Source organism: Cicer arietinum, chromosome 5 (assembly GCF_000331145.2).
Source record: "Cicer arietinum cultivar CDC Frontier isolate Library 1 chromosome 5, Cicar.CDCFrontier_v2.0, whole genome shotgun sequence".
Taxonomy (NCBI): Eukaryota; Viridiplantae; Streptophyta; class Magnoliopsida; order Fabales; family Fabaceae; genus Cicer; species Cicer arietinum.
Window position 1 is genome coordinate 69883129 of NC_021164.2, and position 16605 is coordinate 69899733.

Below are 16605 nucleotides of genomic sequence, written 5' to 3' on the forward strand. Positions count from 1 at the left end.
CCAAATCAATTAAATTGGTTTGGTTTTTGTTTTAATTGAACTAAATCAAACTAATTAAGTCAAATATCTATTAACTCAAATATCAATTTTATATCATTTAAAACCAATTACCAGAAACATGACCCAAACTATTATATTTTGTTATTATATATTTTATTTTACGATATTATATTTATCTTAAAAATATATGTTGCATTTATATAATTTTTTATAACTATATATTATCTTTTTTTATTGTAACTTGTATATTTATTTTATTTGTATAAAAAGTTTATAATGTTTGAATTAAAGTTAACTTATTTAGAATTTTTAGAATATCAATGTGATTGAACCAAACCAAGCAAATCCATTTTTTATTGCTTTAGTTCGATTTATTTTCTCTTAAAAATCAAATCAAACAACCCGTTACATCCCTATTAATAAGGATTGTTTTTCAGGTACATAACAGGGTATAATGGCCCAAAAAAAAGAAAGAGAAAAACCTAACATGAAATTTTAATAACTCTATTTAAAGAGACATCAATATTATCATAACTAAATTAATCTTCAAAATGTTCAATATTATTCAAACCAAGAACATAGTTTTTTTTTCATCTCAAAAGTACTCATAGCATTTCATTAATAATAATATCATGAATATAATTTAGAATATCAATAAAAATATGGGAACTAGCTATAGATGGGAATGCCCTTTCTAGCAATTGAGCCGTCTCATTTGTTTGTCTCATAACCAACTCAATTCTGGAGTTTCTAAAATGTGAATGGAAAATAGTTCAACATTCACAAACAATATCACTTAATTCAGTCTTGTTTTCTTTGATGGAATGAAAATTATCAACAACCATCTTCCAATCTAATTCAAAATTCACTTATGTAACTTGAAGATCATGGACCCACTTTAAAGTACTTAATAACCCGAGTGTTTATCCTTTAGTTACTAAGCAGATGAGTGTGAACCATTCTGTTTTAGCTACAACAAAATTTCCTCCATCATCTTTAATAGAAATACCAATGCCAACACGATAGGAGAAATTAGAGAAATAAACACCTACATTGAATTTATATCTTCTATTGTTGGGTTTGAGGTAAATGGTGGATGAGTTAATTATACCATATGACCCCAAGTCTTTGTTAAATATTTCGTGCCAATTTCCACTCATCTAGTAGCCGGATACTGCAATTGATGACTTGCATTAGGTTTTCATTGATTTTGTGCCACATGCGATTGTTTCGTTGTTGCCACATACTCTACATGATCATTGCCATTGAGGCCACTTGGGTATGATCAAGTCTCTGCAAAAGAGCAAAAGTCACAATTATGGCTGAGTTTTCTCCAAGAGTGGCCGCTAGCATCAAATCTCTAAAACTGCATTGCTGCCAATAATTCCCACCATTTATGCACAAAAAGAAAACATGCAAACTATCATCAACACCATCGCCACATAAAACACAATGATTGCGACAATTGAAACACTTTTCATGTAGTCTCGAACGCGTAGGAAGGAAGTTTCGACAAACTCTCCATAAAAGATTTTTAACCTTTTGCGGTACCTTTAACTTCTAGATTAGATTCCAGTTGTCTGCCATTTGAAAATTTAAAGTATCAATAAGTCATTCAGAAAAAACCTGTAGACACTTCAAACAATATACATGCCGCTAGAGTCAACTTTTCAAACTCAAGTATCCTCTATCACCTAGTCAAAAAAAGGTATTTTGAGAATATTTTGAGTAGTGATAGGATCATACATTATTGTAACAAAGGGTCTATTTCATTCTTTATTCCAAGGCATAACCAAACTATCAATTCAAGCATTTGCATGTTGATTAGACACCATTGGTTGTTTAACAAGGCTAGACTCATCGTTTAGCCAATTGTTATTCCATAAATTGATACTAGATCTATTTCCAATACTCCACCAAGACCCCTCCGACAGAAGAGTCTTAGCACTCCAAATACTTCTCCAAGCATAACTTGGATTGTGACCAAGGTTAGCAGATAAAAAACAACTTTGCAAAAAATATTTAGTTTGAAAAGACGGGTGACAAGGTTGCTCGGGTTATATAACAATCGCCATCCTTGTTTAACAAACATGGATAGATTGAAGGCACTATTGTTTTCAAATCTCATACATCTGTCACATTTGTGTATTGCGAGCTTGTCCCACATAAGGCAATTAATTCCTCTAACATGTCCTCCATTTTTTCCCCACTAATGAGTTCATCATTTTTTTTAATCTCATGCCCTAAAGAAGGGGGTAGTAGAAATATGCTCATTACATAGGACATAATAGCTTGGAGAATGAATTAAACTTGGACTTCTCAATTTGCCCGGGAGAGACTTTTACTATTCTATGAGTTGATCTCTTGACAAACCTTGTCCTTAACCAATTAGTAAGTTTTTTTTTTTACTTCTACCAATCATTAATGGTAGTCCCATATATTTTCAAATCCCTAATACCGAGCGCACACTTAGAAGGTCTATAATACTGCCTTTCAAGTCTTTATTCGCAGTTTAATTACAAAACACTTCAAATTTTTGTAAATTAATAGCTTGTATCGACGCAGCTTCCTAAACAAACAATATATTTTTCACAATCTCTTCTTCACTAATAGATACTCTATAGGACAAGAAACATTCATCTGTAAACAAAAGGCGTGAAATAACTGGAGCGTTTCGACGCACTTTGACTACATGGAGTTTACCACGACTTTCTGCTTGTTTTATTAACGTCGAGAGTCCTTCATCATATAAGATGAATAGATATATTGATAATGGATCACCTTGTCAAGGCCTCTTCATGGGATAATAGGACCAACAAAATCATTATTCACTATGAAATTGTACTATACTGACTCGACACAAAACATAATCCTATTGACCCACTAATTTGCAAAACCTAGTGTACTAAGCACCTCTCGAAGGTAACCCCAATCAATGCGGTCGGTCATAAGCGTTGTTGATATCTAGTTTCAAAGAGACGTCACCAACTCTACCATGGAGATTAGTTTTCATGTGATAAACAATTTCAAGTGGTGTCATTGCATTGTCTAGGATGAACTTATTATACACAAAAGTTGATTGGGTATGAGATACATATTTATGCAGAACATGTTTGAATATGTTTGCAAGAACATTTGCCACAATCTTATAGAGAGCTATAGGCCTCCAATCTTTCATGGTCTTATGTTGGTTACCTTTTGAGATTATAGATATATTGGCAATATTGCGTACTGGGAAATACCTCCGTCAGGAGCTAGGCACAACATTGTTGATAAAATATTGGGTTCAAATCATCAGGCCCAAGACACTTATTTGCCTCAATAGTAAAAACAGATTCTTTGAATTCTTCTATTAGAAATGGAGCAAGCAACTAATCATTATCTTCTCCCTCAATAACATGTGAAAAGACATTGAAAATAGGAGCATGAACATTTTGTATGTTCTGATAAAGAATAGTAAAATAGTCTATAGCAACACGACATAACTCACTATGTTCAGTGAGTTGGTTCCCATTATCATCCTCAACAAAAAGAATTCAATTTACCTTGTGTCTTGATGTGGCAGGCGCATGAAAAAATCTAGTGTTCAAATCTTCTTCTTTCAACCAGAATGATTTAGCTCGTTGTCGCAAAAAAATGTTTTCTTTGACTACCAGTGATGTCATTTGCTTTGCAAATAAGTGAATCTTTCCGCATTTGTGTTGCTGCCCGATTGATGCGCATTTTCTGGTGCTTTCTTACATTGTATAATTTCTTAACGAAATTTTATGAGAGTTGGTTCTACTCCAAAATGCCATATCATGTGCGCAAATTTTTAATTTAGTAAGAATACAGTAGGTTAACCAATTTGCAGACTAATTTTTTAGTGTGAGGTATAGTTGAACTTGACGTAATAAGGTTGCATTGTTATTAACTATTATTGCCCTTTTTTTCGCCACATTATTGAATGAATAGATAAAAATAATATTATTTAAACAATCTATTAAAATCCATTTTGCTATTATTATTATTATTATTATTATTAATTTAATAATTATTAAACAATTTATTATTGTGTTACAGACTTTTGACTGCAACAATATTTGGTTAGATTTTATTCAGTTCATGATTGAATTTTAAATCATCACACTACTTTTTTAAAATAATTAAAATCTTGAAATAAAAATAATATATATATGTATATTATTTGCTATTCGAAACAATTGAGTTGAAGGTTAGAAACAAAAGTGCATTTGCTTGATTTGGGCTTTCATCATCAAATTAAATGCTGCAGGGCCTAACAGGAACTAGGGCTGTTTGTGTGTCCCAAATGCGCCGTCTAAGTCTTTCAGGTTTTTTTGCCAAACATCGTGTTTGTGGGACAATAAACATTCATGACTTGCCCATATTGTGGATGTAATCTTTTTCTTTTCTTAAATATTGACTACTCAATAAAACATGGAAAAGAAATACATGTCACATTTCCTTAATTAAGGGGAATGAGATAAGAGGCAGACAAGGAGATCTCCACACATATTTCCTTAATACACTTATGACTTACAATTGATAAAATGTCTTTATTAGTTGTTGATAGAGAAGTTAAATGTAAAACTTATAAAAACCAACTATATATTGAATAACCAGTCTTATATTCTCTGCCATTTATTCAACACATCATTTTATCTTTATTATAGTATTAACATATCACATCTATTAGATTAATATCTTTTATCTCTTACTTTTTAAAAAATGAAAGGTGCATACACTTAAATGGAGTGGCCACCAAACATTTTTATATATTTGTTATGGTGTAAAATATGTACAATTATATTTAGACATATCATCGTCAAAAAAATTACACTATCAATTATAATTGTTAAATAATATATGATATGATCGTGATTTATCCTTAATATAAAACTATCTATGACAATAGTGTATAAAAGTATTGAGTAGTCAATACGTTGTACTCAATAAAAATATTATGTTTAATCAAATAATTTAACTTAAGTAGTTAATGAAGATAAATTATTCGAAAATATAAAAAATCAAATTTTAACTGATCACCATATTATACATAGGAGATTAGTTCCTTCTCCTAGGCTTTAACTAGTTGATTGGTTGAATACTTTATTTTCAAATAAAATAAGTTGGTATAAAAATGAAATGAAAATAATGTAGTACATACACTTTACTTGGAGCAGTAACTTATCTACATATGCATTACTTCATCTTGCATTGTAGAAACACCAAGCACGATGTACATTCCCTCCCCTTTCTACCAATACAAAACAGAGGAGGCTCTCAAGGGTCAACGGTCAACCTTAACGACTCTATATGATCCATAACCTTATACATCCCAAGTCCCACCTTACCCTTTTTTACAAAAAATAAAATAAAAGACACACCAAAGTTGACCAATCAAATTCGTTTATTGTAGCAATGATATTGTGAGAGAATGTGGAGTAATATATGCCACGCTTACAATTTGATACCCAAATATAGTATTGTTATGCTGGAGACCGACAAAGAGCCAAATGTACATTTGGATATTCTAGTAACATCATATTCACCTTAGCTACCAATTTGACATTTGAGTCACATTTTATTATATGGTGATTGATGTTGATATATTTATACATATCATTATCTCATGTATGTATTATGTTTTTTATTCTTTTCAAGCAAATCACATCGATCTCGCTCTTAACGGTTTACTTCATCGTGTCGTGTAACAAAAAAGCGTATACTATATTTGAAATTAAACAACTTTTCAAACAATATAATATATAGCTATGTGTTTCAATAAGGATCCGCTAGCTTGTTCTCATTTGTTCTTTTTGAACAACACTGTATGTATGATTTGCCTTTTCTTTTTCTTCTTCCAGAATTTTTTTCTTTTTTTATATAACAAAAGATTGAACAAAGACAAAAAACGACAGACGTGCAAGACCAAACCACGTACACATTTGAACAATTATTTCTCGACACAACTTTTTTCCAAATTTGACATATAGTAAATACTATTGAGCACATCAATTTTAGTGCAACGTGATGGATTTAGCTCCTTAAAAACAACATTTCACATAGTAAAAAAAGGTTAGTAATCTTAATAATTGATGTTTCGATGAGTAAATTTTGTTTACTAAGAAATCGGTTGCAATTTAAAATTATTTGTCCCCCTTAAACAAGGATTGAGTCTTATTTTTCATTTTTTTTCGTCTTAATCTTCCCATGTGTATAGAAAAAGGTTTTAGTAATTTAAAGTTTGATTAAAATATAGTTAAATCCAAATAAAAGTTATTCTAAAGTTAAAATTAAAATTAAAATTAAAATTAAAATTAAAATTAATGATTAATTATATTTGCGTTCAACCACTAAATTTGTGAATAGTTAGTAATTAATAGGAGTTGATTTTCTTTACGCATGAGCCAAATCCAAAAATGATATATGGCCATAATAGAACAATGTAGTTAGGATCTTTATCAACAAATACAAAACGACCAAATGTATGGACCACACACATGTCATCTGTAGAATAGACAACATACGCACTTTTCATTAATAAAGAAATGTGCATAATCTTTTTTAAACTGGCAAAGAAGATTAGTCTGATCTGCACATTACTAAAATCAAGATTATATCAACAGTTATAATGAGATAAATATCAGCAATATGGTAGACAAAATCTATGTTCACATGCACTCTAGTAGATTAATTAAGAAATGATGAATTGAGAGGATCTTCATATCTTCAGGATAGTCACAAATAATATATGACCAATTAAAGCTATCTGATTCCAATTTGGAGCAATATATTTGGAATATTCATGAGGTATAAAAAATGTACATGAGTTCTGATTCCACCTCCAGCTGAAAGAAAGGAGATATAATTGGACAGATTGGATGAAAGTGAATGATTGGAAGCAGGTGAGTGAATGTGTGATTCCAAGTCTAATTCTTCTAACTAATGCAATTTAAATAGTTTTAATGAGATAGGAAAGTATAAAGATGGGTTAGCGAGTTGGTTTTTTTAGAATTAAATCTATATTTTAATATATATTTGATATTTTAAAAGAAATAAAATCAATCACATAATATTATATATTTATTTATCATATTATTCTTCTAAAATACAACTTGCAAAATAAACACCAAAGATGAAACAAGACGGCATGTGGGTGGGGTTTAGATTTTGGTCACGTAATAATATAATTTATACATTAATTATATGGTAATGACTTTTTATAATAAAAAAAAACCATACAATGCCCATAGATTTGGTAAGCCACGCAAACACAAAATCTCTGCTTTGTTGTGAATTTGAAAAGTCTCACTGCAAGGTTGTTTGAACTGAATTGAATCAACCATTCAACTTGCTGAACTGAAAAACGATAAATCTGTCATGGTTGAATTTTAGTTCATTAGTAATGGATCAAATAGATTTGAAATATGGTTCCCTAGTTTGCGTTTTTATTTTTTTCATTTATTTGACGTTTAGTTCAGATGAAGTATAATTAATTAAATAGGGATTTAGATATCTCTAAAGTTTTATTTTATATTCTGAAAATATCAATTCCAACACTAGCTATAACAATTAATTTTTTTTTTAAAAAAAAATAACGATGAAACTAACATATACTAATGTAGAGGAACAAGAGTATTTTAAATTAGAATTAGTATCCCAACATATCAAATTAAATTTTATTTATTTATTTAAATCACACTATACCTCAAGATCTCATTTGCAACAATTGTACTTGAAATATACGATCATAAATAGCGTACGTGTTAAAATTCAGAAACTTGAGAATGCAGAAAAGAAGAAAGAGTACTGCATGTTTTATTGAGTTCATCACTGAGGCTGTTTTATAGCCTTTTGCCAATAGAAAGAATAATAACTGACCACGTTTTACAAGCCTACAACGTGGCTATTAAGTCTGAAACAGAAATAGACTTATTCTCCCTAAAGACTAGGACCAAATAACAGAACAGATACTAAGGCATAACTAATATTCCCTCCCTTAAACTAATGCATCTCAAACAAATACTAAACATATCTAATATTCCTTCCCTTAAGCTAATGCATATGCATTTAGCTTACTTTAGCAGCTTCAATCACTCCAAGCATGTCACGAAGTCTCTCAAACTGCTCCAATTTTATTGGCTTTGTCATGATATCTGCAATTTGATCCTGAGAGTTGCAGTAACTCAGCTCAATAACTTCATCATTCACCAAGTCTCTTAAGAAATGAAATCTTACATCAATATGCTTGCTCTTTCCATGAAACATTGAATTCTTAGACAGTTGTATAGTGGAGCTACTATCACACATAATTGCAGTTCCTTTCTTTTCTTCCATTCCAAGTTTCTCCAACACCCTTCTAAGCCAGACACACTGACAAGCACATAATGCTGCTGCTATATATTTTGCTTCCGTAGTAGAAAGAGCAACCACTGATTGTTTCTTTGAAAACCAAGAAACAGCAGCAGACCCTAACATAAACACAAAGCCAGAAGTACTCCTTCGATCATCTAAATCGCCGGCATAATCATTGTCTGTAAAGGTTGTGAATTTTAGGTTGTTTTCTCCTTTCTTATACAATATCCCATGATCAGTTGTTCCTTTCAAGTACCTTAAAATTCTTTTTGCTGCAAGCCAATGTGATGTAGTGGGACTAGACATGAACCTGCTTATTAGACTAACACCATACATCAAGTCAGGCCTAGTGACAATTAAATACATAAGGCTTCCAACTACCTGTTTAAATAAAGTTTCATCAACTCTAATTCCACCTTCATCCTTGGACAGTCGTGTACCTGTGACTATTGGATTCTTTACTGCATTACAGTCTATCATGCCAAATCTTCCTAACACTTCATGTGCATACCTTCTTTGACAAATGTAAATTCCATCTGAACCTTGCTTAACTTCTATTCCAAGAAAATATTTTATTCTTCCTAAGTCAGTCATATCAAACTCCAGCATCATTGAATTTTTAAATTCAATACACATGGCTCTATCATTCCTAGTAAAGATCAAATCATCAACATAAAGACTTACTATTAATATTTTACCTCCTTGCGACTTTGTGAACATTGTGTGCTCACTAAGACACTTCTCAAAGCCTTCGCGCACAAAGTAAGCTTCAATTCTGTTGTACCAAGCTCGAGGTGCCTGTTTAAGACCATATAATGCCTTTCTCAGCCTATAGACTTTGTCTTCTTCTCCTTTCTTTATGAATCCCTCAGGTTGCTGCACAAATACTTCCTCCTTGAGCTCCCCGTGAAGAAAAGCACTCTTCACATCAAGTTGAAAAACCTCCCAACTGAATTGGGCATCAATTGTGAGTATCACACGAATGGTATCAAACTTGCCACTGGAGCAAATACTTCAGTGTAATCAACTCCATGGCGTTGTGCATACCCTTTTGCCACCAGTCTCGCTTTGAGCTTCTCTACATCTCCATTTTCGTTAAGCTTGGTTTTAAACACCCATTTAACTCCAATAGGTTTGACTCTTTTAGGCAGATCAATAAGTTCCCAAGTTTGATTCATTTGTATGGCTTCAATTTCTATTAACATTGCTTTCCTCCAATTTTTGCTCTTCATTGCTTCTTCAAACGAAACTGGATCATTTTCGTCATCATCATCATGACATTCAGATTTTCTTCTTCAGACAATCCTTCTCATGTTTCATAATCTGCCATCCAACTTGGTGGTCCTCTTCTTCGTTCACCCATCTCTTCTCTGTATGTATGTTGCTCATTTGGAGATGCCTCTGTCGGACTGTTACTCAAGTTGTTTGAACCTGTTTCACCATTTTCCTCTTCATCTATATCATCTTCTCCACCACTTTCATCCTCTTCGTCCCATTCTAATATATCTTGATTAATTTCTTCTTCTGTTCTGTCCCAATTCCAGCCTTTTTCTTCTTCAAAAATAACATCTTTACTGATAACGATTTTCTTTGATGCTGGATCATATAGCCTCCAAGCATTTGACTCATCACTGACTCCTAGGAAGACACATTTTCTGCTCTTATCATCCAACTTACTCCTCCCTTGATATGGTACATGGACATGTGCTACACATCCAAAAATTCGAAAATACTCCACCACTGGTTTCTCACCATTCCATGCCTCTGCTGGAGTTTTGTTTTCAACTGCTGCTGTTGGACATCGATTTTGAATGTGCACACACCATCTTACAGCCTCGAGCCAGAACACTTTAGGAACTTGCTTCTCATTTAACATAGATCGGACATCATTCATAATCGTCCTGTTTTTCCTTTCTGCCACTCCATTTTGATGAGGAGTATAAGCTGCAGTCAATTGTCTACTAATGCCTTGTGATTGACAAAACTCTCCAAACTCATTTGAGGTGAATTCTCCACCCCTATCTGTCCTTAAACAAGTTATATATGCATCTATCTCCTTTTCAACATGAGCCTTATATTTTTTGAATGTTACAAAAGCTTCTGACTTCTCATGTAAAAAGTAAACCCAAGTTTTACGAGTATAGTCATCGATAAAAGTTAAGAGGTACCTCTTTTCACTGTTTGAAGCTGGCTTGATAGGACCACATATATCCGAATGCACTAGCTGAAGATGCTTTGATACTCTCCATAAGCTCTTCTTTGGTACAGGCTTTCTATGTTGCTTGCCAGTTAAGCATGTGGTGCATATTCTCTTTGGAGATTTTAGAGAGGGTAAGCCAATCACCATTTTCTTGTATGTAAGTGTCCTTAGTTCCTTGTAATTCAAGTGCCCAAAACGACAGTGCCATATGTGAGCCTTCTTATTTGATTCAACTTCAGCTTGCAAACACAAGAGCTTTTCGAATGCATAGAGGCGGACACATAAAACGTTATGTTCTTATTCATGTTAGTCTGCATAATCAATCCCCTCATAGGATGAAATATTTTGCAAGTCCCTTCCTGAATTAAAATGGCTAACCCCTTCTCTTGAAGTTGTCCTAAGCTTAATAAATTGTTCTTAAGCTCAGGAATATAGTAGACATCAGATATTACCTGGGTTATGCCATTCAATTGCATCCTTATACTTCAAAAAAAATTCATCAAATTTTGGATCAAAATTATATTTGCGGGACCAAAATTAAAGAAAAACAAAATAGAGAAACTATTTTTATATTTAAAGAATCAAAAATACAATTAAACCAAAATTATATATTTATCCGTGAATAATCACGTTTAAAAATTATTTAATGATTATACAATCCATAGAAGCGAGATTGAGTTAGGCTATTCTTTGCAAAATGTGAGTCTTCGTACTTTTAAAAAAGTTATGCATGTCTCACTAGCTATTACCTATCATATATATAGGTCAAATTTCCAGCTACGATTTGGCTTTTTTAAAAGTATGTATAAAGATATAATTCACCAATATTTTTAAGAAATACTACACTATTCCGTAAATAGAATAACTAGATAAAAAATCAATGAAATCAAGTATGTATTTTAGATTAACATTAGAACATAATTTTATAAAAAAATGTATTTAAATTTGATTTTATATAAATATAATTAAATATGTAATAAATTTATGTAAAATTAATATGATTAAGTTATATAAATGATTATCTTTTTAAAAAAAGAAAGATTAGTAAAAGTATGATTTAAAACAAACTTAATAATAATAATAATATTATTATTATTATTATTTATATTTATTTTAGTAGGTTGATATGATAGATCTAATAATTTTTTAAAAAACTCGTAATATTATTTTTTTTAGGTAATAAATTTTTAAAAATTATGTCATATCTTTTAAAAAAGATCATTTGTCTGCTTTAGAGTGCGGTAAGTTAAACTATAAAACTATATTGATCTTTTTTGATATATTCACATTCTCAATAATCATCTAAAAAAGCTAATTTTAATTATTTATTAATGATTTGATTCCAACAACAACAACACAATGTACTTTTTTCACTTTTTTTTGTTTGTAAGGAGAGCCTTTCAATTGAGATTATTCATACGATAAGAAAAATTGAAATTATTCCTCTCTCTATATATATTCTCCTTTCTCTCTACACACATGCATACCAAAAGACAACAGGACACAACTTGACTATAATATAAATCAATTACTACACCGCCTAGTTACGAGTTTTCCGATTGCAATCTGCAAAGGGATTGAAGCCTTGGGATCCTCCATTGTTCTTATTTGAGGTTAGCTTCAATATTTCTTAGTTATTCTTTTTGATTTTCTCAATGTCTCTCTATTTTATTAACATTAATTTTTATGCGTATTACGAACATTCATTTCTGTAGCTCTTCAAAAACTATTTGTGTCATACCATATTTGCGCAAATTCATGTGCCTGTTTTCAATATGTGTTGATTCTATTTGTTATTCTTGTATAAAACCGAATGTGGTTTAATTAAAATCTCTATAGTCTATATACATGATAGTGCCCCCCATTATTTTCTGAAGCAGGATCACATGATGTATCATGTTAATATTTTCTTTAATTTCTTTATTTATGATGTATCGAAGTATTATTTTAAAGCAAAATGATAAAGTGAATGTAACCCAAGATATATAGTACAAAAATCAAAAGTGACATCTAATAATTCATATATGATATTGCTCTATGGTATGCAATGCTAATATGCGATTATTAAAATGTGCTACCCACTTTCTTTAATTGATTTTTTATGCAAAGCCACATGAAAATGTCGTTGCATAAACTAGTGGAATAGTAATATTATGGTCAATTTGTTGGTACCAAAATTGGTCCTTTTTATCCTTTTTGTTGTTTTATTTTTAATTTTTATCTGCAAATGCGACATTGACTTTGGTCTTAGCGTTTGATATGTTTTTTCATACTGTCAGTGATCAGAGTAAAAGCATGGAGTATGTATGTGACAATTCTTACATTCATCTCAGTCTTTGCAACTTGCGGCTGTGTTAGATTAATTCATTCTAGCTAGGTTAAGCTATTTTCATTTTCCAAGTAGCCATTCATCTAAGCCTTTTAATTTTGTTCAAACTTTTAAAAGTAACGAATCTTCACAAATGGGATTAATGTCTACAGATCCAAATTTTCAGTCATTAATTTAATTTAGATTTTAAAAATCAACCAAAAATATGGATCATCGTATATTTACTCAACTATCAAAATTCGTAACCGCGTAAAAGTTATTCTAATTTTTAAAATAAAAGTAATAAATATCATTGATTGAAGATTACCCTCAATTAGTGACAGTTCATTATTTTCTCTATAGTGTATTTTGACTATTCATGTCATTGAATAATCAACAAGATACTAATATTTCCTCCAAAATAAAAAATTGAATAGAATTAAAAACAATGATTAAAAAGTTTATATTTTTATATTAAATTTTAATTAAATACATTAATTTTTCAAATATCATTTTTATTTTATTTTATATAAAGTAGATGTTTAGAGTATACGTTGAACATGTGAATGGTTAGCTAGCTAGCTTAATAGCTTATACATTCTGTATATGTCAAAAATATATATTCCATGATTTATTTGTTATTCATTTTAATTATTGAGAGCACATGATAATGTACATAGAACAAGTTGGCATAAAACCAAACAGGAGTGTAGGATTCTAAAACTTTCATTATATATACAGCTAATGCTTCTGTGGTTAGGGTTACATTAAGCAGATAATGAAGACAATTTTATGTTTAGAATTGAAAGGGGCTTCTCAGCGTACACTACACTCTAGTGGTAGAGGCTCCACATTAATTGAGGAATACACACCAGCCACGTATATTTCTCAAACAAATCAATCTATTTAATTAACCTCATTCCCAATAGGATTATTTTCGATCCCCTATCATAAGACATTATGTGGTCCCGTTTGGGATACAAGAATACAAGTTACTGTGGTACAGTACACATTATCAACAACAACAAAAATTCTAGTAAACCACGATCAGTTATTGTATCCTAAAAAAATAGTCTCTATTTTTAATTAAGATATATTTTTTTGAAAAAGTTATATAGGATTTTTATTAAAAAAATCCAGAATAAGAAAAGATTTATTGTGTAAAAGAAAAGAGATTGTATATGAATTAGAATATATATTTAAAATAAAATAAAAATAAAAATAGCAAGACCTATAATAGCGAGAATATGAGAGGGAAAATATAAAATGAACGGCTGTAAATAGGGTGATCGAATCGAACGTGTGACAGCGGAGGCAAGTTTTGGAAGGTTCGAAGCATGCTAAAACGGTGATAATGATGTATACTATGATCCATCTTATCAATTACTAGTATACTACTACTTTTTTATTCCCACTTATTTTTGTTTCCTAAAACGCATCTTCCAATTCCATAATCCATTTCACTCCACTCCGTGAGAAGTGAGAAGTAGTAGGTTGAGTAAATGGATTAATTTAAAGGGTCCCCTCTTTGGGTTGCATTGGATGAACTGGGTCACGTGAGTTTCTTGTTGTGACTTATTGCTGAAAAATCCACTCAAAAGGACAAGCCCAATTTAAAGGAAGTTTCCTTTTCCTGTAACCCCTATAACAAAAAGAGCGAAAATCAAAATAGCCTTTCAGAAAAATGATAGCTCGGGTTGATAAAAAGCGTTACATTACATTCACATTGGAACCCAATATAATTTATAAAAATAAAATTCGTTGATGCCTTTATTTATAATGCCAACTAAGTCTATGTTAATAAAGAGAAGAAGAGAGCTAGAGAGGAAGCTAGGTAGCAGATATTGCTAATTACACCTCCCACTCACTCACTCACTCACTCACTCACTCACACAGTAAAGATTGAAACACGGACCCCAAGGAATTAAAATTCTGAACTGCATTTGCAGTGTGGTGTTATAATGTGTTTGCTTTAATAAGGAGCCCTACTATGGTTCAAACTGGATACCTATTACTATTAGGCTTTTTCGATTTTCGACTCATCGCTTTCTCTATCAAGAGTAAAACGGCATTTCCTTATCTCCACTACTAGTTCTTGTGCCCATCACTTCTAGTACTTCCAATTACTACTACTATCTTCACCTCTCTCTCTCTCTCTCTCTTTTTTTTATTTTAATTTTAGAGAATATCAATCAATATCAATAATTCAATTCTATACCTTATGTAACGCTCATTATTAATTAATGCGTCTTAAAAACTAAGCTAAGAATCCTCGTCAATCATGGAATTATATTTATATCTACGTGCCGCTCGGATTTTATTTTATTTTAAATAACAATAATATCATTACCACTTTTTAATTCGCACCACGCTCTATTATTATTATTCACGAACAAACACTCGCCAAATTGCAGCTGAAACACGATCATGTTTCTATTTATTTAATTTTATGAATTAATAAATTAATAATTAACGAATGGTCTGAAATTTTGATCCCAAGTTCTGATTCAGCTTTGTCTGTACGGGCAAGTTATTCTTTTAATAGAAATTATTATTTTAAAATAAGTTTTTCTTTTCTTTTCTTTTCTTTTGTGTGTTCAAATTGAATTTAAAGTGATGATAATACATAAGGCAGCAATGTTGTGCTAATACAGTAAATTTGTGATGAATCAAATTAATGAATGAATGTGATTCTAAATTTGCAATTGTGTGTGTTGTTTAATGTTATTACAGATAAAAAGAGAGAGAAAGAGAGATAGCGATAGGTGGGGATTACAAGAAGAAGAAGAAGAAGAAGAAGAAAAGAAGAGAAAAAGTATGAAGGTGTTGTAGAGTGGTGGTTGTTACAGAGAGTAGCGTCTTGTTTATTGGGCCGCGCCGCTCGTGTTTGTCGCTCGTGCGTGTGGTTTATTTCTTCAATCCCCAAATCTCGAGGTTGGTTTGTTTGGTTTGGTTTCTGGGTGACACTAGACAACTCTTTTTCTTCTTCCGCCATTTTCTCTATTGTCTTCAACAAGGACACTGCCACCTACACTTTGGTTCACTGTACTTGTGCTCCTGTTTTCCCCTTAATAACTGGAGGGTCGGTGTTCAACTTTCAATTTTTATCTCCTTTTTGTGTTTCATACTCTACACGGATATACTACCACTATTTCTTTTTTTCAATTTACTTGCTTTCTTTTTTTACTATCTGCTTTTCGGGATTAGTTTTTTTAATATTATTTTTCTTTTTTAAGTGAGGGTTTACAACATGCAAACAACTCTTGTCATTGGTTGTTTTTTGGGGGTGTTGGTTAGTTCCTCGTACTTGGTCTCTATTTCTGGTATTAGCATTGAGTTTCGTATAATTAACCAGAGAATCTCGCTGCGTTGATTTTGTGGGGTTTTCATATATTTAAGGTGTGTTGTAGAGACTAGAAAAAAAAAAGTGAATTTTGTGAGAAAGGGAAAGGTTGGGGGAGTTATTACTTTTTATTTTTTATTTTTTATGTGGGGCTTTTTTGTGTGAGGATTATTACAAGATATGCTGATCTCCGATGAAAGAGATAATGATGTGTTCTTTGACTCGTTGGATTGTTTGGCACCTTCTCAAGATTCTCTTTTGACTAGTAGTCAAGAATTTGGGTATGATATTTGGTTGAATGAGCCTCTTAGTGTGAATGAAAGAAGAGAAAAATTTCTACAAGATATGGGTTTGGTTCATGTTTCTGTATCAAATGGTTGCATTTTGCCTGCTGAA